The sequence below is a fragment of the Vulpes lagopus genome, chromosome 20 (genome assembly GCF_018345385.1).
Source record: "Vulpes lagopus strain Blue_001 chromosome 20, ASM1834538v1, whole genome shotgun sequence".
In the NCBI taxonomy this organism is placed as follows: Eukaryota; Metazoa; Chordata; class Mammalia; order Carnivora; family Canidae; genus Vulpes; species Vulpes lagopus.
The window spans coordinates 28,368,656-28,392,603 of NC_054843.1; the positions used below are offsets into that span (position 1 = coordinate 28,368,656).

The 23,948-nt window shown below is 35.0% G+C and overlaps 1 protein-coding gene across 1 annotated transcript in view; it reads left to right on the forward strand.

The window, feature by feature from the left end:
* The first annotated feature begins 471 nt into the window (after positions 1–471).
* Positions 472–23,948, forward strand: part of ROBO2 (roundabout guidance receptor 2) — a 1,676,347-nt gene continuing 1,652,870 nt past the window's right edge. The window contains exon 1 of the mRNA XM_041734856.1: positions 472–573. The gene's annotated coding sequence lies outside the window, so the exon portion shown is untranslated. The remainder of the gene's footprint in view (positions 574–23,948) is intronic.

Here is a 23,948-nt window from a genome sequence, read left to right on the forward strand (position 1 = left end):
TTTCTTTCTTTCTTTCTTTCTTTTCTTTTCTTTTCTTTTCTTTTTTTTTTTTTAACTTTTTGGCACCTGTGAATTACTGGAGACATTTAGGAGTAAGTCTGAGGGTATTGATTATTTAAACTGACAAGGGGGTGTTAGATGCTAGCAGGGCACAGCTGGTCGCCTCTTCCAGCCCATTTCTCCGCTGGCTTCGCGAGGCAAATCTGCAGCCCTGCTCTTGGGACTCCAGCGTCTCAGGAGCGGACTTGCGCGCCCCGCCTGCCCGGGAGGGGCCCGGAGCCTCTTCATCAGCACCACGGACAGCTCGTGCGCTTGGAGGAGGGAGGCTGGGAGGACTCCTCTCTGCGCCACCGCCAGGAGGAGGGAGTGCAGTAGCGGCAGGCGGGGAGGAGGAGGAGAAAGGAAGGACAGCTCCGGTGGGGAGTGGAAGAAATCTGGGAGCTGCTAGAGCAGCAGGTCCGGGGGGAGCTGCTCAGCTGCACTGCTTCCATCATTCAGGCGGACTCTGCTGAGCTTCTCAGGGCTGCTTCCCGGTCCCTCTGGGCGGAGGCTGCCGTCTAGACCTGACTCCAGGTGAGTTAGGCAGTGAGCTGTACTGAGGGGGTCTCGAACTAGACGCTTGGAATTGGCGAGCTTGTTCAGCTCCCCAAACACTGCTGGCTTTACACATTACCCAAAGTCATGACTGACTGGTTTTGGCGTGGCTGCGAATGCTGGGGGTGGGCGGATGGGCGGTGGGCAGTTGCGATCCTCACTGCAAGGATGAGGGGATTCGGATGGAATTCAGCTGAAGCGACTGGATTTTAGGAAATGTCCCCAATTGCATGCGTTATATGTGCTTATATGCAAGCTTTTGAGAGGGTCATTTGTTTTTCTGGCTACCCACTTTGTCCTTCTGTTCCTCCTTCCCCTCGGCTTCTGCCCAATTTTACAACTACAGTCCAAGGATGGGAAAGGTGTGGAAGTGGGGGGGTCCTAATATCTGCTGGAACAGGTCAACCTTGCTCTCTAAATGGGGAGCGGTGTTTCTTTCACCTGATTTACCAGAGGGTAGCTCTCTGAGGAATGGGAGGTTCTTTTGCTCAGTACTCTCCACAAGCTTATTAAAAGACAGAGAACTTCAGGCTCTCTAGACAGGCTCTGAAATGTGATGACAATTTAGTTTAAAAACCTTTGTTCCAAAATTATTACCAATAATTTTTTAATGGCACAACTTTTAAGTATCTGACAGGAAATATATTTCTCTTTTTGCAAATGCTATGGGAAAAGTGATGAGTTCACATTAGGAGAAGAACAACTTTATTTTCCTGAAAGGACTTTAGGGAAAGCGATTGAAGAAATTCTGGGAATGAAATTATGGACATTTCCCACAGAACTTCCTTAATTTAATATTTTCACATTTGCTTTGTATGTGTGTATATGTGTCTAACGTGTGTTTGTGGGTGTAAGGCAAAATTCCTAAGGTGTAGTACAAGTTTATTTAGTTTAGAGATTGCTTTCTTGCTAGTAGCACTAACTTTTAATCATCATGGCCATAAGAATTTTTTATTTTAATGTTTTGCTTTTAGGTGGTTGGGTTAGCTATTTTTGTGTTTGGATTAAATATTTACTTCATGGGCCTTGCTGGATACTTTTCAGTAGAATTGGTGGGCATATGACTATATGGGCTACCATGCATTTTAATAATAGTCAAGTATAAAATTATGAGTTTAAAAATAAATATCAGAACTGAAATTGAGGAATGAAATTTATATATCTTTCAAATATTAACTAAATTCTCTATAAGGGTCCAGTGTCATTTTATGCTTAAGATATCTTACTTAGGCTTTTCAAATTGAGATATATGCATCTACAGTTTTAGCAATTAAGGTGGAATATTTTACTTTTCTTTTCCTTTTAACTTCAGTTTGGATTCAACAAATCCCTCCTGTCTACAAAATGAGCCCTGTTCTTTCTCAGCTCTTCCATTTCTAATTTCTTACAGAAGTTTAGAAAGATCAGTAATATCACTTCCACTTTTAATGTGAAAAGACTATCATATGGAGGGATTAAACTTATTTCTCTAAAATTATTATGTAATAAACTAGAAATTTAAGCCGAGGCTATTTAACTTCAATTCTTTTCCCAAAAAGTGCACAGTTGCTTTTATTTGAAACTATTACAGTAGTGATACATGAATATGCCTATGTAAAAATATCTACGATATTGCTTATTTTTTCCTGGTTACTTGTTAAAACTGGTTTCATTCATGTACATAAAAGAAAATGTGATTGTGCAGAGTTATATGCTCCTCACTTTCAAATAACTCCTAAACGCCTAACAGTTGACCTTGTGTCCTTCTTTATAAGAGTGGATTTGAAAGGCAGAGTCAATATTTACTCAGAGTATTCTTGGAATAATTTACATCTTATAATCAAGGTAGAAGACAGTGGACATTCAGATGCATTTTAAAATTGCTTAGTGTGAACTTGAAACACAGTTACAATTTGCTTTCAGAGTAAACTGCCAGACTTTACAGTGAATGGTCGTTAAGATTCCTCGAACATTGGCAGGTAGTGTACGCCTAAACAGGATTTATGAGAAGAGGAAGTTAGAAACTGAACAATTTTATTTTTTGATACATGACCACATTCATAAAAAATTATTTAAACTTTATATATGCCATGGGTGCTTTGTCTGATATGGACTGATTCAAAGTGAACCTCATTTTAAGTCTTGAGAGAGAGAGAGAGACATAAAGGAAAAAGAACTTTTAAATTTGTTTCAGCTTTGTTATGCACTTTAATTCTTAAGTGGTAATAATCTGTTCTACTTAAGTTTTTAAAAAGCCATTTGAGTTACAAGGACAATTTGTGATTGTTTGCAGGAAGATGCATATGTGTGTGTGTATCAATGCTCAGTAGAGCCTTTAGGAATATGGGAAGAAGGTGAGCAAGAGCAGTAAATACTTCTTGGAGTCTCATACACTTTGAAACTGTTTTTTTTTTTTTTCTGTGATAGACCTGATATATATATATATTTACATATGGTAACTAAGTATATGTTAGTTAGTATACTAACTTTGCATCTGATTGCAGGATTCCATATACACTCATGGCTCAAGTATTCTTGAATGAATCAAGATAATAAATTCTACAGCTCTTAACCATCTAAACAATTCCCTTTGGGGCCTGGTATTAAAAGGATGACTTGTAATGATTTTTCTCAAAATCTTTCAGATCCTATAAAGTAACTCAAGCAGAGTATGTGTGAAGCTCATCATTGTTTAACGTCTCAGAGAAGGTGTCCTCTTGAGAGTGCTGACCAAAGCCTTATTTTTCTTCCTGTGCAATTCTTCCAGATAGATGGTTAGCTGAGTGTGGAAGGAGGGAGAGAGGAAGATAAGAAAGGATATATCATTTTCTTCCTCATGAGAGAATGAGGATCATTATACATCTTTATCTACAAACATTCTGGACAAGAGTGATTTGCATCATTGATTAAGGGCTGCTTCAGGAACTGGGGACATTACTGCCCTAGAATTTCCAGACAACACTGGACAGGCTGAAGACAACCCTGGTGATTAACCCCCCCCCCCCCCCCCCGCCAGTGGCAGAGTCACTGCTTAGGCCTGGATGTTGTCTGACCTGTGTGAATGAGAATAGTGAGTGCTAAGCCCATATAGGTGGAACAGTAACAATTCTTACTACAGGAGTATCATGAACATTCATTGATGAAAGTGAGTTCCTTTTTTCACATAGAGGATGCCCATTGGGTCATGCTTTCTTGGATAAAAATTTGCAGAGGAATGAATTGAATTTTGGACTTTGCTTTTCTAAAAGTGCCATGTTCACTTAGTTGCTTATTGAGTAGCTGCTTAGTTGCTATATGAATAGTTCAGAGTGGGTATGAGATACTAAGGAGAGGAATGAACATTTTAAGTCTTACATTATGAGATTCATTCCTTATCTCCTTTTGTAGTGACACTTGATAGCATAGGGAGTAATAGAGGAGATTTACTGCAGAAAAATACAGAGATGTATGAACAGTGGATATGATTGACAACTACAGTTTTCACTGGATTGTTTTAAGATAGCTTTGGATAAACACATTTTATTCACCACATAAGAGAAACTAAGAGAAAGTAGAGGAACTGGGAGAAAGCTAGAAGGTTGACTTTAAGACAAATTTGTGATTCTTAAAATGGGCTACATGATAAGAAAAAAAAAAGCAGAAGTCACCAAACAAAAATTTTGCCTTGCATAACTCATGAATTTTTCTGATTTGTTGAATCAGTTCTTTAATTGCATTATTTAAGCATAGGAAGAGTTATTGAAAATTACACTTTTTAATACAAACACACATTTAGTGAACTATAATGGAGATAAAGGAATGAACAATCCAATTATTTTTCCTGAGTTAAAAATTCCCCTTTTTTCATTCCAAATAACACTAGCAGTTTAGTGTGATGTGCTGTGTATTACTTGAGCTCCAGAATTTGCAACTAAAAAGGATGCAGATGTTGAACTTCATTTTTCATGGGTAACTGTAATGAGTAGTGAAATTGCAAAAGACAAGTGAAGGCATTCAGTAATTCTCAAAGTAAATAAGAATAAGGTTAAATTGTAGCACTCTTATTATTGGACACTCACTAAGAAGTAACAAAAATTATCACAGTTTATCCCAGAAATAATGCACATGCATCTTGAAGTAATAAAGTGTCTTGCAAATCTGGGTTTGAAATTGTCTTTTGGCTTATAATGGTTTTATATTATAATGTATGAACTTGAAACAAATGGTGTAGGCTCTCTTCACCTCAGATGCTTCTTTTATGAAATGGGGAGATTACTAGTATCTAATTTATAGGTTCTTTGTTCATGTTTTGCCTCTTTGCGTAGTCTCAAGTCCAAGTGGGTGAGACTGCTATTTTATTCTTGCTTGTTATATTCATCTTACTTCTACCTTTTATTAGCTGTGTGGCATTGATCAAGATCCTTTTTAGTGATCTTTTCTTTATAAATTGTGAAAAAATTGCCTGTTTTGAAGAATTTCTAGCACATTAAAAATTTGATAAAATCATTTATATAAATGACTTATTGGCACATGAAAGACAATATGTATTTTTTCTTGTCTTCTTATATACTACTATGGAGATACTCCACATTTTATTTCCAAATTTTTGATTCCCTTCCTCAGAGTCAATGTCAGTCTTGCAGAAAACATTCACGTCTCCTACTTTTCTTCTGATTAAACTCTAGAAAAGTAGGAGAGTTCTCACAAGTTTTATTGTACTTAAGCTTGTGAGAGGAAGCAAGCTAGATCTCAGAACAAGTTTTGGTAAGAAAAGGGACATATGGGGTGAATGGGTGATGGCACTGAGGGGGGGCACTTGACAGGATGAGCACTGGGTGTTATTCTGTATGTTGGTAAATTGAACACCAATAAAAAATAAATTTATTATAAAAAAAAAGAAAAGGGACATATTTATTCCACTAAACATGACTTCCTCCTATCGTTGACAGTTTAGTACTGTCATTTTTGTCAGCAATAAGTAAGACTTTCCTGTTTGTGGTACATAATATGGCTGGACTTAATCCAATTAACATAAATATAATGTACAGTTGGGCAATGATTTATCTTTAACAAGAGGAAAAAACGGACATAATTTTTTAGTATTGCTTTGAAAATCTTTCAAATAAACTTTGATACTGTTGGTGAAGGTAGCATCACAAACAGTCTTAGTGGTGTTCTTGATAGGTAATATTTGAATATTCTACATATTGTCCCAAGATTGACTTAATAGGATTTAATTTCAGATATAACTTCTCTGCCAAACAGGAAGATTCCTACATGAAGATGTTTGTTCTATCACATATAGGGTTGTTCAAGACTATCTTGAAGAGTAAAGAGAAAATCTTCATCTCTAAAGTAGACATACTGGTGTTCATATTGATTGGATGTTTAGGATCATATTAATAACATAGCTTAGGGGTAAACAAGTAGCATATATAGTTATCAAGATAAATCCTCTTTTTAACACCCCATTTTTCCCCCCTAGGACTTTCAAGTTCATCACTATTTCATTTTCTGTCTTTGGCTTATTATAATGGTATCTTAGTTTCTTATGGCTGCTCTAATAAATTACTGCAAACTTAATGGCTTAAACAACAGCAATTTATTGTCTTACAGTTTTGGAGTTTGGGATTCTAAAATCAGTTTCATGGGCTAAACTCAAGATGTCTGCAAGGCTGATTCCTTCTGGACGCTCTGAGGGGAGAATCTATTTTCTTGCCTTTTTTTGCCTTTAGCGGCCATCTGAATTCATTGGCTTAATGCCCCTTCCTCCATTTCTTTTTTCTTTTCTTTTCTTTTTTAAAAAGATTTTATTTATTTATTTGACAGAGAAAGAGAGAACACAAGCAGGGTGAGCAGCAGGCAGAGGGAGAGGGAGAAGAGGGCTCCCCACTGAGCAGGAAGCCCAATGTGGGACTGGATCCCAGGACCCCCAAGATCTTGACCTGAGCCAAAGGCAGATACTTAACTGACTGAGCTACCCAGGTGCTCCCACCTTCTGTTCCTCCATTTTCAAGGTGCATTGCTCCTATCCTCTCTGTCTCTACATTGCCCTTTCCTTTAACTTCCTCTAACCCTTCCATCCTTCTTTCAAGGACTTTTGTGATTACACTAGGCTCACTGGATCATCCAGGGCCTCTATCTCAATATTCTTAATTCAATAACATCTTCAAAGTCCCTTTAACTGGGTAAAGTAATACATCCACAGGGTGTGGGGATTAGGAGAAGAATATCTTCAGGAGCATTATTCAGCTTAACATAAATGGTAGTAATATTTGTGTGCTTTGGGACCCTGAAATTAATGTGCTTGCTTCCTTGTGGGAGAAAAATGTAAATTTGGGGATTTTTAGAACTATTAGAAGATATTGATGGATAATTTTCCAACAAGAGATACTGATCCCTTGAATTTATTAGCTCTAATTTTAGTAAAGTGTAAGTGAAATCATTTGTATTTCTAGGGTCAAAAATATTAATCAAACCTATTTTCTGTCAAAGCCAACATCTGATGACTTAACTTTAAATTACATAGAGAAGTACATATGATAGTTCTTATTTATGAAGTTAGTTCTTATTTATAAAGCCAAATCAATGGAAGAAACCACAGAAAGCTTGGAGCCCTTTTAAAACTTTTCAGGGCATATTCAAGTGGATGCCATTTAGTAGTTCCATAATAACTGGTGCTTTTCACAAATATTCATTGTGAATATTTTTTCATGAGCTATATACACGATTTGTAAACTTCCAGGAGAAGTTTAATGATGGTCATGTCAGCTTTTCAAATCTTTCTGAAACCCAAAAGAGAACTTTTGAATAAGATGGATTAATTTCCTCCCCTATATTGTTGCCAAAGGGAACAAGAAATGCCCTGCTCAAATTAATTTAATGCAAATGAATTCTTACTGTCTCACAAGTTTGTCCTTCATTTTTCTTAAAATTATATTGTAAATGAATGTGACATGCTTTACTGGTTGTTGTGCAGGGAGCATTGTCCTTCCTAAAAGCTCTCTCATTTGTCAAAAAGAAGCCATTAGGAGAAAAGTAAATTATCTTATCTGATCACAGTATTAAGAATGACCTTAAAACTATAAATTTTATTATTGCTACAATAGCTGAATTGTCTTTGCAATTGTGGAGATTCCAGAGAAGCCCTTGCTAAGGTACAAAGCTGTTATAATCATTCAAAATCCACTTTTTCTTTTACCTTGCAATGTGTGTGGAATGCAGTTTTGCTTATTGCTATCTCTTTGCTTTCCAGAACTGATTTAAATACTCTTAAGTTTTTAAACATTTCTAATTTTCTTTAACATTTTTCATGTCAAACAAAATAATTTTCTGACTACCCAGCTACAAATAAAAGTTTGTATAACATGCAATTGGACAAGGATGATTATGAATTTTCATTTTTGATAAAATACTGTGTATTTGTCCTTTTGCACATAAATACAAAATATTTTAGTTAGGGAAGATGAGATTGAGAGAAGGAACTCTGTTGATGTGTATCTCTTTATAAGAAGAAGAGTAATGTACAAGCATATTTTTGCTTTCATGTCCAGATATATAGTAGTTGCACAATAAATGGTGTTTTTCTACTATGGAGGGGGCATCTCCAGCCATGCTATTCATGAGAGCAAGAACTTCAACTCAGCTTTCAGCAGCCATAAGTAAAAAGAATGGTGTGATAGGCTGCCTGTACATATGGCTCTCTTTAGCAGGCCAACTGTTACTTTTGCCCACTCACATCACTGAGGACATATGGTATTACTTTGGCTGTGGAAGCAAGTATGTGTGGACATGTCTCAGTGTGGGTATAAGACTGCTGGTTGTCTTCCTCTTGTTGCTCATGCAACCAACTGTCTCTGGGTTGAAACTTATTATCCATAGCACTGAATTTGAGGATAGTAAATGACATAGTTCTTATTATTGACTGATACTAAAGTAATATGATTAATATTTTCTCTAGGTAGATCACAAGACCTAGCGGATGTTTGCCATTATAAACATTATAAGGAGTAATGGCTTCTTCAAGAATAAATGTGAGAGTTTTTTTAAATCAAAAGCTAACTCATTAAAAAATACAGGATTATATAGGACCAGAGCAGTAGAGGAAGCATCAGAAATGTGGTTGAAATAATTTACTTCGTGGAGTAACCAATTAGTGAAATTTAACAATGAATCTATTGTTAACTGTGACTACATGGAAAAAAAAGTAATGAGAAAACAAATGAGAAAGGCTAAAATGAAGAAAGTTGTCTAATCCCAGCATGATTTATTTCATAGAGTTCACAGTGTTGTAAAGCAATTTAAAAAAATTAGATCCATTTTTTTCAGTACAGTGTGTTCTGAATTTTTGAAGGGAGGCATTTCAATACCTGTAACAAGTATGTATTTTTAGTGGTGGCTCTATAACTCCTACATCAAAAGGCTTTTAAGATGCAGTTTGATTGGGAGGCAAGGCTAGAGGGTGTGTGCTGAGATAGCATGTGCGCAAAACTCTGGATCACATACATCAATTATCTAAAGAGAAGAATGGCACATGCTACTAAGGATTATGGGGAAGATAATGACACTCATTGTGAGTTACATTTTGCTGCCACAACTGGCAAATTTGTAGAATCAGGATTTGTTGTAGATTTCTTTTATAATCACTTAGGAGTTTCATGCACTGATTTCTACAAATCTGAACATTTTCACTAAAACTCTATTTGCTAAATACTAGTAAATAAAATCAAGATTTGTATAGATAACATTGACAAGTGTGTTTTTTCCAGATGTAAAAATGATAAATTTTCAAAATGCTTTTAAATATCACTTTTTCTGCAAAATCTCATTTCAGTTTCAGTTACTTTGGCACATCTATTAATCACCATTAAGGTTGTATGTGAAATATTTGGCAATATGGGTATCACAGATTTATGGTGATGGTGATTGATGTACAGTATATAGCATCCTTATCCACTCATTGGCCTTGAGAACTTTGATTTTCATACTTTTCACCTTGCTGTACCACTGACTGACAACTTTAACTTATTCAGTTCATCAAAAAATATATTGTCTTTCAACTCACTGATTTAAATTTTTTTTATCACTATGCTTACTGTGATGAAGTATCAGATTGTCAAGGTATTATATCAATATGGCAGTTCAGAAGGAAGCAAGCCAATGAAAACAAACATGTTTATTACCCAGCTATATAATATGTTGATTTTATTAACAGAACAAAATATATAGTTAAAATTCTGAGTGAAATTGTCTTTTTTAAAAAAGATTTATTTATTTATTTTAGAGACAGTTTGGGGGGGTGGGCAGAGGGAAAGGGAGAGAGAAACTCAAGCAGTCTTTATGCTGAGACCAATGTAGGGCAGATCTCATGACCTCGAGATCACGACCTGAGCCAAGAGTCAACTGCCCAACCGACTGTGCTATCCAGGCACCCTTTTTTGATATATGTATACCTATTTTTGCAATTGACCTCCCTATGTTAAGTACTTGTGCACATACATATATTGACACAAACTCAGTTTTAGAGATCTTAGCAACAAGATTAATCTCTTTTTTTTAAAGATTAGTTTCTTAAGGTGACTTTCAAATATGTATAAATTATGGCAAAGTTGACATAAAATGACAACATAGGATCCATAAAAATGAAGGTTAATAGGAGATACTTGTTAAAAACATTTCTAAATTAACTGGTTTTGATTTAAATGCTCTTTAGTTTTTAGCTGAGGAAATGAACAAAATGGAAATTTTATGCAAATCATTCATATTTGTTGTATATATATGTACATATATGTGTATTATAAATACAAAACAGATGGCATACCATTTAGCCCATAGATTCATACTTATCTGTATATATGTATTCATTATGAAAATGAGTGCATGTGACATATATGTAACAGTGTACTTTCATTTTTACATTCATTACTTTTCTCACTTCATTAGCAACAAATTGAAAAAGGAGAAAGTTCTATTTGTTAATTTCATCTTCTGTATTCTGTTCTTTCTAGGCTCACATTTATGGCTTTCTGTTGTTATTTTCTTTGTGACCAGACCTTTAGAATGAACAAATATATTATAATCTTTGGTGGTATTTGGAAAGCAGTGTGTCTTTGTAAAGGGTCCATGTACATGCACATGGACACATGCAAAACTGTCATGAACGTTTTATTTTTGACAGAGAAAAAACGTAATTGTTGAGGGTATGGTAGCACTACTGCAATAGAAAACCAGATATCTATCAGTCTAATCATTAAACAGATGTTTTTGGAGCACTTACCTAGTCCTTGACACAATTTTAAATAATAGAAATGTAGCTATCACAGATTTCAGTCTCCACCCTCAAAGGCAAATTGCAGGACAGATTGGTCAATCTGAAACCCAATTCAGAAGCAGAAAATAAAGTTTCTGTGTTGTTCAAATGTCATTAAAACCATGTTATTGCACACTGAAACCATAAGAACGCAATTCCTCCATCCATTTCTTCAGGGGATAATGGTGAAGAAGTAAATATAAAATTAAACTTGAATTTATGTTATTTAATAATTACATAATGGTACATAATTTCAATAAACTTAAAATCTGCTATATTATAAAGATGGTATTTCAGATCAATGGGAAAATGATAAATTATTCATAAAATAATGTTCAAGTATTGTTTTTAAATAGTTGCTAAAAGTTATAATACCCCATTCATAAGAATTAGTTTCACAATAGGCATTCAGTAAACTCCTCAAAATATAAAGAAAAAATCTATAAGCAGATATTATTTGTAATATTAGGGCTAAATTAACTTTCTTAAGTACAGCCCAACTAAAGACAGAAACTCATAGAGATTGATGGTTTGGACTTTGTTAAAGTAGAAAACTTCAGTATTTCAAATGATACCCTGAGTTGGTAGAAAAAGAAAATGCCAAATAAGGAAAAAGTATTTGCAATTCATTTGACATATTTGGCATATAAATAGTTCAATAAATCAATAAGAATGGTCCAATAGAAAAAAGGACAAAGTACTTTGGCAGAAAATGTTGAGATTGATATGAACACTAAATGTATTAGAATCTGTATTGCTAATAAAATTAAAAAATAGAGGAAATTATTTATATAGAGGTATTTGTGATATTTTAACAAAATTGTAGCATGAATTTGTTAACTCTGTAAATAAAGCTATAAAATTGTCTGTAAAAGTTTAAACAGGTTCATATTCATATAGTTTGTTTTCTATTAGTTTTTTAAAGTGTCTGCATTTTCCAAAGTATATTCATATATTTCAGAAGTATGTATATCAAAGTGTATTCAGTATATATCAGAACATACTCTTTGCTGTTGAAAGCAGCCTTTCAAATATAAACTCACATATCATTTTCTCTAAATTCTACAGGGTAGGGGCCAAGATTCCTCATCAGAAACTATAGTTCAATTATTATTTTATTGTTTTTAGTAGTTCCTACTTGACTTAACTGGTAGAGGAAGACTTTTTTTTTTTAAACAAAGCTTTCTGATGTACTTTATTTTTATTTTTATTTTTTATTGGAAAGAGCTTTTATTTCCTTAAGTGTTTTGTTGCCTAAGTATGATGAGTATCCGGCAGTGGAATTTAGTGGAACAGATGCTTATTGTGATATATGAGATGCACTTGTTTCCCTAAGCACACATAGGCATGAAATGCATCTGGCTTCTGTACATGAAAGTCAATTATGCTCCCAAATGTGTTTCTGTGCATTACCCAGACTTTGAGGGGCAGAAACCCTACTATTCCTTCAAATAGGGGCTTTGCTCGATCATGAAGTTTAAGTTAGACTACAGGTTGAAAAATACTGCATTTCAGTCTGGTGACAGAGCCTGAGTAGGAGATGTTACCAATGTGTACTAAAGTGGTAAGTCACGCAGACAAAGCATCTTGTGTGTATGTGTGCGTGTGTGTGTTGTGGGGTGCATGCCTAAATTGAGAGAATCTTGTAAAGCAGAGCATAATCAAGTATGAGAGCATATGGAGTACATAAGAAATGAAATCAAGTTCAGGAAAGAAAAATAAGGGTGGGGGGAAAGAGGAAAAATGTTAATGAAGATAAGCTTTAAAGAAAATAGGACTTTAGGTAAGTAGTGATGAGAATAAAGGTATTTGGTAAATAGGGAACTAGCATCCAGAGTATGTTGGAAAGGAATTTGGCATATGTGCACATATTGCTAGGGTTATAATATTCAGAAACCAGACCTCTTGAGGTATAGCAACTATAGTTCCTTTTCTATTCTCTAGTTGCCTTGAATATTCCTTTTTAATCTTAATAAGACCATTTATTTGTGTGTGATGGGTTAACATCAAGAACATGAGATTTTTCTGGAATATACTACAACTGATCAATAATCTAGTAGCTAAAACTTTTAAAAATAATTTGTGATAGACTTTTATGTAATATAATATTTCATTGCCAGAGTTAGCAGTGCATTATACATAATTTTACCTTTTCCCAGTTGTTTAGTAGGTAGAATAATGTCTTTACAAAGAGGTCTACATCCTAATCCCCAGAACCTGTGAATATGTTGTGTTACATAGCAAGGAGGGGTGGTTAAGGTTGCAGGTAGAATTAAAATTTTGCATCACCTGACCTTAAAATGCAGAGATTATCTTTAACTATTTGTGTAGGTTCAGTATAAACATAAAATACCTTATAAAGGGGGAGAACAGAAGATCATACTAGAAGGAGATGAGATGATTGAAGAAGAGAAGAGGTTGGAGTAATAAGTTTTGTGGATGGAGACAGAATATATTCAACTTCTCATATGATTCCCTCCCCAAAGCCTCTAGAAGTAACATAGCCTGGAAAATGACTTGATTTTATCTCAGTAAAAGTCATTTTGGATTTCTGATCTATAGAACTATAAGAAAATAAATTTATGTTGTTTTAAGCCACTGAGTTTGTGTTAATTTGTGATAGCAGCAATAAGAAACTAACACCTTTAGGGACATCTAGGTGGCTCAGTGGTTGAATGTCTGCCTTTGGCTCCAGTCATGATTCTGGGGTCCTGAGATCAAGTTCTGCATCAGGCTCCCCACAGGGAGCCTGCTTCTCCCTCTGCCTATGTCTCTGCCTCTCTCTCTCTGTGTCTCTCATGAACGAATGAATAAATATGATCTTAAAAAGGAGAAACTAACACATTTAAACCACATTTTTTTTTTTTTTGCTATAGATGGTTGTTGTAGAATTGAGTGAACATTTAAGGGAAGAATTGAGAATTAATTTTCTTAAGAAAGTCCTTTATCATCTCAGAATAGTGAGAATGTAGAGAGATGAACTGTTTTATTTATGTATACAAATGATATGTAGGTTTAAAAAAGAAGTGTGTTTTGAAGGCTAGCAAAGTCATAAAAATGTCCTCTGATGATGTGAGGCTTGGATGGTGAATTCAAGGCTGTATTGGATAATCCTATAATCTTTCTGGCATTGTAAAATCATTAATAATTTTACTTTAAGAGTACCATCATCATCCAGGGTCACTTGGACTAGTGCCCCTGATAAAAGTTAGGGTTGTGAGGAGAGCTTGAGTTATTTGAAGACCAGAATAGGGGGAAATAGGATATTCCACTGATAATCCAATTTCTACTACCCACTCTAATAATACATTCACCTAGTTCAGTGGTAGAAACAGTTGAAAAGTGTGACAAAAGTGTTAGATGTGGATGCCTGGATGGCTCAGTGGTTGGGCATCTGCCTTTGGCTCAGAGAGTGATCCTAGAGCTCCAGGATCAAGTCCCACACCAGGCTCCCTTCATGAAGCCTGCTTCTCCTCTCTTCCTGTCTCTGCCTTTCTCTGTGTGTCTCACACAGAATAATGACATAAAATCTTAAAAAAAAAAAAAAGGTGATAGATAAGCTGCTGAGAAAAAGCAAAGTTGTAAAATTGATGATACCTGACAGTTTTTCAGAACAATAGGATTAAAAGAAAATAGGATTATGAAAGGTTGTATTTGCTCAACATCTCTAATTTGATAATAGGTCAGAAAGCTCAGTCATGTTTTCTTAAAACTGAAAGAATGTTCTTTTTGATGAAAGTTTTAAACAGTGCATCTTTACATTTTATTTTCCTTTATCTTTTGTAAACCAGCAGACAAATCTGACAAATATGTCGATCATTATATCTGTGGGGAGTATGATATTCATCCAGGGAATAAAGGCTTTGCTGACCAAGAAATGAAATTCTTAAAATTTCCCAGTAATATGAAGTATATCCAATTGAACAAATGATACAACTTTGTAACAAATATTACTTCTCATGAAGTTTTACAATTACATTTTCTTTAGCTTATGATTAATGGCATTGGATTCATAAATTGAAATTATCTTTAGTAAGTTAAGTAACTCCCCCCAGAATATTTCTTAAAAAATGTCTTAATTTTACAAATAACTTTGTTAAAAATACCTCTAAACAACTACATTAAATAAAACTTATGAACTCCAGTAAATTATTACTAAAAGCATATCTTTTAGGTTTGAGCTGTTTAAAAGTTCTTAAAATGATTGTAAGGAAGAGTATGTTTCAGTTTATGGTATTTGATTAATCTGATTAAATCTTGGTAGCACATTGAATTCAGCAAAAGTATGAGTGATAAATCTCAGATCATAATTTGAAATGTCTCCATCAAGCATTTTAAAACAATTTTTAAGTTCACTAATTTGAGTCATTATACGTGGCCCTAGTAGAAGGCCCTTCAAATGAAGCTCATTTGAACTTGGCAGATATCATATACCAACTTTTTACAGTCACAGTTCCTGTGCCTCATTATGAAAATGGTTATTTCCAGAATCCCAGTGCTTTGACCAGAAATGCATTTATTATTCTAGAACACTCTTACTGAGAAATTAGCCTGATTCCTCATTTAGGTTAGCTCTCTCCGGATTCTAATTTTTGACTGCAAATCATCTTCAAGGCATTGAAGGCAACTGGAAGATGGGAATGAAGAGAGGTGACCATCTTCTCAACATTCCATATCAAGGCCTTTTAATGAGCTTAGAACTTCATGGAACTGCTTGAATGTATCTTATATATTAAAATAATGAACATTACATACATTCATTTAGTTCAGATAGTTCCTGCTAAATTGGAAAAGAGTCCTTTTTTATTCCTTTGTATTTCCTTTTTTTTTTTTTTTTTAAGATTTTGTTTATTTATTCATTAGACAGAGAGAGAGGCAGAGATACAGGCAGAAGGAGAAGCAGGCAGAGGGAAGAAGCAGGCTCCACGCAGGGAGCCTGACATAGGACCCGATCCTGGGTCTCCAGGATCATGCCCTGGGCTGAAGATAGTGCTAAGCCTCTGAGCCACTTGGGCTGCCCTCTGTATATTTTGAGGTTGGAAAAGACAAGTGTAAGGGGTCCTGTGGAATTGTGAAGTCTAGAAAGAAAGTTCTATGTTGTCCAACTTGCAGTTAAACAGGATATAAATAGACTGAAATCAACATAACTGTCACCTGTGGAGGGAATTGAGCCTCTTCAATTTATCACCATAGATAATTTATCTTAGAGAGGTTAAATAACAGTACAAGGTCACTTACCCAATTAGTAACTGAGCCAACCAGTGTCAGGCTTATTAACTTCAAGACTATTGCTCATTAAGCTACCTTTTCACATAGAGTTATAGGTAATCACAATCTAACACTAGCATGTAGCACAAAATCTATGTTGCACATAGAATACAGAGCACAACAAAGGATTTTTCCCCCATTCTCTTTTCCAAATCTACACGGAAAAAGTGTCTTATGGAATTTCTGGAATGCCATGATGGCTAAGTGTAACAAAGAGATTGATTACTTGGACTCTAGATGCTCAGAACTATGGGAAATATTCAATATTGATTTAAAAAATTCTTATTTTTTTCACTTATTGCAGCTTGCCCTGAAGTAAAATGCTGTATATTTGTCTTGCTTGAAGTCTATAGTTAGAAGATAGTCTGAATGATCTTTGGCAAATGCATACTCACCCACACACATCTCATAGCCTTTTTTCTAATTTCATAGTTTTTATTTCTAAGTTAGCTCTTTTAAAGAAAAAACAACAATAGGAAGATGCAAGATATTTTTGTAGAAAGGAAGTTATCTATCCAAAGGTATAGACACTGTATCTTCCTATGTCTTCTTAGATCTTTCAGTTTAACAAGTGCTCATCTTTATAAAATTTGAACTCTCATCCAGTTGCTATATCTTGACCAGGCATTTAAGAGTTGAACCTCACAGATAGGTGTCTTCCACTTCCTTTAAAGGGCTCTACCAGTCTTGTACTGCTTTTTTTTTGGTGCCTGCTGGTTGCAAAGCATGACTCAGCTAAGTCGGCTTCCAAAGCGGGACTTTTTTTCTGTTTTCTTGTACTTAGGCTAACTTCTTTTATAGAAAGCCATGTTCTAATTCCTCAAAGTCTCCATTATTGAAGGTTATGGTATGATTTGTTTACTTTGAATATAGTTCAAAATGACATATGCAGCTAAATAAGACATGCACACTTGAGTTTCTGTGTGTGTGTGTGTGTGTGTGTGTGTGTTTTAGTGCACTGTTTACTGAATAAGATAGTGGACAGTATAGAGAGAAACTTAGAATTATGTGGTTTGGACAATTCTGAGATGTTATGACATTGGAATTTATAACTTTGCGTTAAATCTTGATTTTACGTAATATACTAAGCTACTGAAAACTGTTAAAAGTGATTGTTGCTAAGTTCAAATTGCCTTTTTAATTCTCTTGAAATGAAACTTGGTTGACACCATAGGCTAACTTTCCCAGTCGCCTTCACAAATAGAGATTGGTCTTTTTATCACCCTCCACAAGCCTTATGTCCAGCAGTTGTTCTTGTTCTTCATTATAACTTTCATATTGCTAATTTCTCTCCCTGTTGCAAGTCATACTGTTCCTTTGAAACAAAAATGCTTTGAAAATATTGATCATGTTCTTTTTGTCTTGTTGATATCAACAGATCTCCTGGTCACTCTTGTCATTTAGTTAAGGCTTTAGGTCTTTTTTTGGAATCTTCTTCAGCTAAGTCCTGTTGCCATTTTCAATGACTTCAGCATCCAGATGGAACGACCATCAAAGTCCCCTGTTCACTCCACTTCTTGACGTCCTTATCTCCATTGCTTTTTATCCTTTCTCCACTTTAGTTACCACTTCATGGTCAAATCTACTGTTTCTGTACCAGTGTGTGTACCATCAAGATCTTAATGGCAAATATTCCACCATCTGGACATCAGTCCTCTTTTAACTCATTTGCTCAGGTATTCTCATTCTAACAGTTCTTCATCTTCATTAACATTTATCCTAGGCCACAGTTTTTGTTGTTCCTTTACAATTCGTGTGTATTCTGCTGTCTTCATTTTCCACTGTTTTGAGTTCAGATGTCATGGTTCATCTGTAGCACTCCCTTGCAAATATCCTAAGGTCCATTTCCCCACTGTTAATATGGAAATGTGTTTCTATTCCTCTACTCATTACTACTAAATATTGATATTTCTTTGGGCGCCATCCTAATCTCTGCTCTTTATACACATACATACTCTCTCAGCTCTAAACACCATTTCCCTACTAAAGAGCTAGCAATTTCCAGTTTTAGAGCTTGTCCCAGATTTTACCTCTGAAAGTCCGTGCCTTACTTGATGGCAGCATATGGATACTTCAGAGAAAACATGTCCTAGGAAATGGCTCTGCCAACCATTCAGGTAAATAAGCTAGAAGCTTAAAGGTCATATTTGTGTTTTCCCTCTCTATTCCATGATACCCAGTTGAACATTCATTTAAAAATATTGTTTCCAAATATATCTAGAATTTTGTCACTTATTTTTATTTATAATGTTCAGTCTAGCCAGATTCAGATCTTTTCTTACCTATTCTATTATCCTATCTCATCATTAGTCTACCTAATTTTATTCTTAACTCCTTATTAGCAACATAGAAACCAAAGTGATATCTTAAAATATTTATCAGTTCATATCTCTTCCTACTTTTCTAATGTACTGGGACTAAAACCCACATTCTATGCCATTACCAATATAGCTCTGTATAATTTCACGTCTTCTTATCTTTTAGTCACATCACGTCAGTCTTTTCTTCCTGCTTCAGTCCAATGGGATTCATAGCTTTCATTTACTTCCACGTGCCAAGATAGTCCTCATATTAGGGCCCTTGAAAATTCTCATTTCATTTCCTAAGAGACTCTTCCCACTGTATGCAAAGCTAACTCTTGTTGTTTTCAGATCTAAGCTTAAATATTATCACCCGAAAGAAGTGGTTAAAATCTCCTCTATTAGATGTCCCCCGTACTCTTGTTTTCCATCCAGTTCTTTGTTTGATTTTGCATATGAACACATTTTATAATGATTTATTTTCTTTGTTTAATTAGGTTTCTGCCCTTGACTTTCTCTGTAGAATGCAAGCTCTAAGAGTGTAGGGACCCTGGCTAACTTGTTGATCAGTGTGGTTTAATAACTAGCATAATATCTGACATGTATGTGTTGGATTCATTAATCAATTTAAGATCACTAGATCCAGTTGTGTCCATGGACTGTTCACTTCCTTTAGTTTCCAAAGCTCAGAGTCTTCTTGTTCTACCCTAATGAGGTCAAAGAATCTAGCCTGGGGATGATTTATCTTTAAGTAAACTTGAGAGGATATCACGATGCAGCAATCGTCTTATGCTACTTCAGTAATTCCACAGTGTTTCAGAAGATAAATCACTCAGCCTCTCTGGGGGAGATTTTAGGCCCCTGTGGTTCCTTTGGGATCTCAAGCTATAGAGAGATTACTGCTAAACTTGTTTTGAGTCTCTTAATAATATTTATTTAAAATTAGACAAAGGTGATTAGTCAATATTTTATGTTTCATTTTTCTGAAAAGTCAGTCTGAATATAAAGCTTTCTATCATTAAGGTTAGAAAGAGTGGATTTCTATTAAATCTATGTATAATTTTTAAGTGTGATGGTATAAACCAGCAATTACTAACTTATGACTAAAAACTAGCCTTTTGGAGGATTTATTACCGTGTATATTCCAAGGCTTCATCTCTTCATCTCAGAGGTTCTGAGTCACTGTGTCCACAGTGTTATGTAGGACTATACATTTTACCAGATATCTGCCTTATTCTGAGGCAGAATGTTTGTGGACCAACATTTTGGGACAGAATTGTATGTTATTACATTTTAAGATGTTTGTGTTTTAAAAAAGCCAATGACAAATGATTTATCAGTGTCCCCTCAACTAATGACACAGTATAATTTTAATGGTTTATAGCTTACAGGAATTTTGGAGATTTTTTTCACTTGTTACATACTTAAAGAGATTAATTAATTCATCAAAAATATCAAACAGTGCTGGTATCTAAGTTTCTTATCACTGCCGGGCTTTTTATTCTAAAGCATGGTGGTCTAGAGTAAGATTTTCAGCTTTCAAGTTTTAGCCTGTTGAAAAATAGAGTAAATATATATAAATATATTCATGAATTATATGTATACTTACATTTACATATATTGCAGTATTAATTTGGATTATATAGGCCTTTGGCCATCACCATTGCATACCAGATATACTTTGGATTGAGGTAGATCCTACCTGTAAGAATATACTAATGTCAAAAAGGGTCCTTTTAAAAATGACTTTGGCACCGAGTCCAAGGACAATGTTAAAGTGAGGCTCCAATATATATCTTAATCTAAGTTATTACTGAATGTAAGTCATGTGATGGCTTCTAATGAAAATTTCCCATTGAAAAAAATCAATGTTAATAACTGGAACTCGAGAGCTGTAATGGGCTCTATGTTTTTCTGGCTTAGATTGTGTTCCTATAATATGCTGAGAAGAGGAATTGATGACCTGTGAGCTATGGTCACTTCCTGATCCCATTTGATTCTTTAGTCTCTAGTTTTAAAAGGGTGATCAGAGAGGTTGCTTTTTAATGGAGAAGTTAAGCAAAAGGAGAATCAGCCTGGAGGCTTGTTGGCACAGACCAACTCTCTCACTTGAGAAGAACTTCAGGAAAGAGGACTATTGCCAAGAGAGGGACTTGTAAGGAAACTTTGTTCCAGAGAAGAGGTTTTTGTTTTGTTTTTGTTTGTTTTAAAAAAGCTGCTATAAGAGCTGCTATAAAAGCTGACCAGAACTACTGCTTATAGATGACAATGGAATGACAAGTCTGGGGGCATTACTTACCTGGATTCAGAAATAGATTTCACTTAAGAAAAAATTTCATATGTATGTACAATTTACGATGGCTGGTCAGGTCTACCAAATGGCATGGAAGAGAATTGAAACTACTGGGAGAGGGCATAAGGTTTTAGAAGATGCAGAGACAATTCAGGGATGGTCTGTAATGGAGACTTCCACTTGTTTGAAGGTAAGTGTTCTACAGTGAGGATTCTTAATTTAGGGCTCCCCTCCCTAGTTGGTACCTCCCTAGTACGTACCTCCCTCGCTCAGACTAAGGGCTATCACTGCAGGCATCATTTGACAGAGCAACATCTGTAAATATACTGTGAAGCCTCAGTACCCTGTGACACCATCTCATAGTGCCATTTGCTCCCAAATCCTTGCACAACCCAACTAATTTTGCTGTTATGTATAACAAGAAATAACATACAATATATTCTCAACGTCTACTTTTTTTTTGGTAACTTTCAACATTAAAGTAGTCATATGAACACTATATATAGTCATTATCAATCTGAAGGTTTAAGGTATTCTCTGCTTAGGGAATAGCAAATCTATTTTATGACAGAAGAGCACAATGGACTCAATTATCCACAATGGACTCAGTTAGGACTTACTCTAATCTTTAAAGAGTAACAAGTAACAGGTAAAAGTACTTAAAATAAAGCCAATATTTCTCATATATTTTATATTGTTAAATGCATGAAAAGAGTGTTATAAAAAAGATTAAAAAAAAAAGATTTAGAGAATTCCATGGCATGTTTTTATGGTAAATGTTACTTTATTTTCTGGTTCATCTAACATACTCTTTTTTAGTTATTTTGTTTTTCTTTCATAGAAATATTGATTTTACATTATGTGAGCACTTTATATGAAAGTTTCATAAAGTTATGATTCTTGTACTCATAGAATGGTAGGAACAGCATATAGATGACATAGTAACTTGGCATTTATAAAATATTAGTTTTCCATAAACATCAACTCAGAGGGGAAGGGTTCATTTTCTTTTGATTATAACAACAATTCGAAAGGCATCTGCTTTTTAAAATTTTACTAAAATATATAGTGGAAATAGTGTTTTACGTGCCAGTCCCTTCTGAAGAGAGTTTTTAGATTTTTCAAATACTGCCTCGAATTTGTGTAGAATATATGTATTTTTTAAAAGGCACCATTTATTTATTTAAAGATTTTATTTATTTATTCATGAGAGACACACAGAGAGAGGCAGAAACATAGGCAGAGGGTAAAGCAGGCTCCACCCGTGTACCCGATCCCTGTACCTGATCCCTGGACCCTAGGATCATGCCCTGAGCCGAAGGCTGATGTTCAACGGCTGAACCACCAAAAAAGGCACCATTTAAATTGAGTACTGTGTGTAGGCTAGCAGTCCAGGAAATATTAACAATAAATTTGCCAAAGCCATTGAAGGGTGATTTAAATCTGAATTTTGACATTGCTGTACCAGATAAAAATGGTTATGCAATGATTAGAGGGAGACAAAGATCTGTGTAGTAGTGGTTAAAAGAATGTATACATGTATCTATCACCCCACCACCACCTCCACTAGGGCTGGTCTTTGACAACGATCTCCTACCCTGCTCCCTAAACAAATAACCAAACATCACCTTTGCTCTTGCATAATATTACTCCTCTTATTCTTCAATGTAAAATTAATAATAATGTTAATGTATGTTGGCAGGGGGTTGAAATTTGCCCTGGACATCCCAAATTTCTCTGGAAATGGTTCTTTTAGAGATTAACTGTAATCATTCAATTGATGTTTTAATGATTTTCAATCTGAAGATGTTTATTTGGAATGAATATGTGAGGTTCAATATGCGGGAGATCTTTTTCCTTCTCATATCCTTTTTGGAATGATTGATTACTGACTGTAGCTATATCTAGGGCTACATTTCTGCTTAGTAATCCATTGTTCAGAGCATAGGCTCTGAAGTCACTCAGTTTTGGCTCAAGTCACAACAATGTTAGCTACAAATCATCTGATTTAGGAATTGTGTGGCTTTTCTCTGAGCTTCTGTTTTCTGTGCTTTGAAGTAGTGATTTTTAAATTGCTTTCTTTGTAGAGTTTCTATGAACTAAATGAGACAAATACAAGGTATTTAGCACAGTAAAATGATGTAGAATTTTAAAAATTTTCAGGAAATATTAGTGCTAATACTATCATCTTCTGTCATCATTGTATTATTACACTTCAGTTTGGAGATGTCATTACAACCTCTTGGACTGTTTACTCATTTAAAATGAACAAGATGGGTTTGGGGAGGGTAGGTGGTGCAGTTGGTTGAATGCCTGACTCTTGATTTTGGCTCAGGTGGTGATTTCATGGTTGTAAGATTAAGCCTGGTATGGGGCTCCACACTGAATGTGGAGTCTGAGATTCTAGCCCCTTCTTCCTCTGCCCCTCCCCCCTCAAATAAATAAATATATAAATCTTAAAAAATAAAATAAAATGAGAATGGGTTAGATGGTCCTTAAATTTTCCTTTAGCTCTGATATTGTGAGTCTGAAATGAAGTAATACAAGTAATACAAAATAAGTAATTAAGTCCTCCTCTTTCTTAATGTGGGAGAAAGGGAGAAGAAGTTCTAGATGCCAAGATTTCCCTCCAAGTTTGCTAGAATTATGATTATGCAGAATTTTGAATACAGGGCTTATTCTGGAAATCATTAAATTCACTTTCCTTAGCTCCATATTTTGTCAATTGTGGAAAAATTGGGATCTGGGGTAATCTTTAAGTGAAGTTTCCTCTTGAAAACTATTTTATTTATTTATTTTAATTAATTAATTTATTTTGTGGGGGGAGGCAGAGATAGAGAGAATATCAAGCAGATTCCCTGCTGAGCAGGGAGCCCAGCACAGGGTTTGATCACAGGACCCTGAGATCATGATGAGCTGAGATCAAGTTAGAAGTTCAACCGGCTGAGCCACCCCGGCACCCCTCTTGATAACTATTTAAATTGTAATCTTGTAATTTCCTAATTTGCACTGTGGAGGTGTTTACCATTTTTATGAAGTACATATTTATGCAGATGCAAAAATATATAATTTAAAAATTTTTTCTTTTGCATATAAAATATATAGTATTATAGTATTGAACTTGTTCTGCAACTTGCTATTTTTGCTCAACTTTTAAATTTTGACATTTATCTATGTTGTTACACATGGCTTAAGTTTATTCATTTTACCTATCATATATCATTCA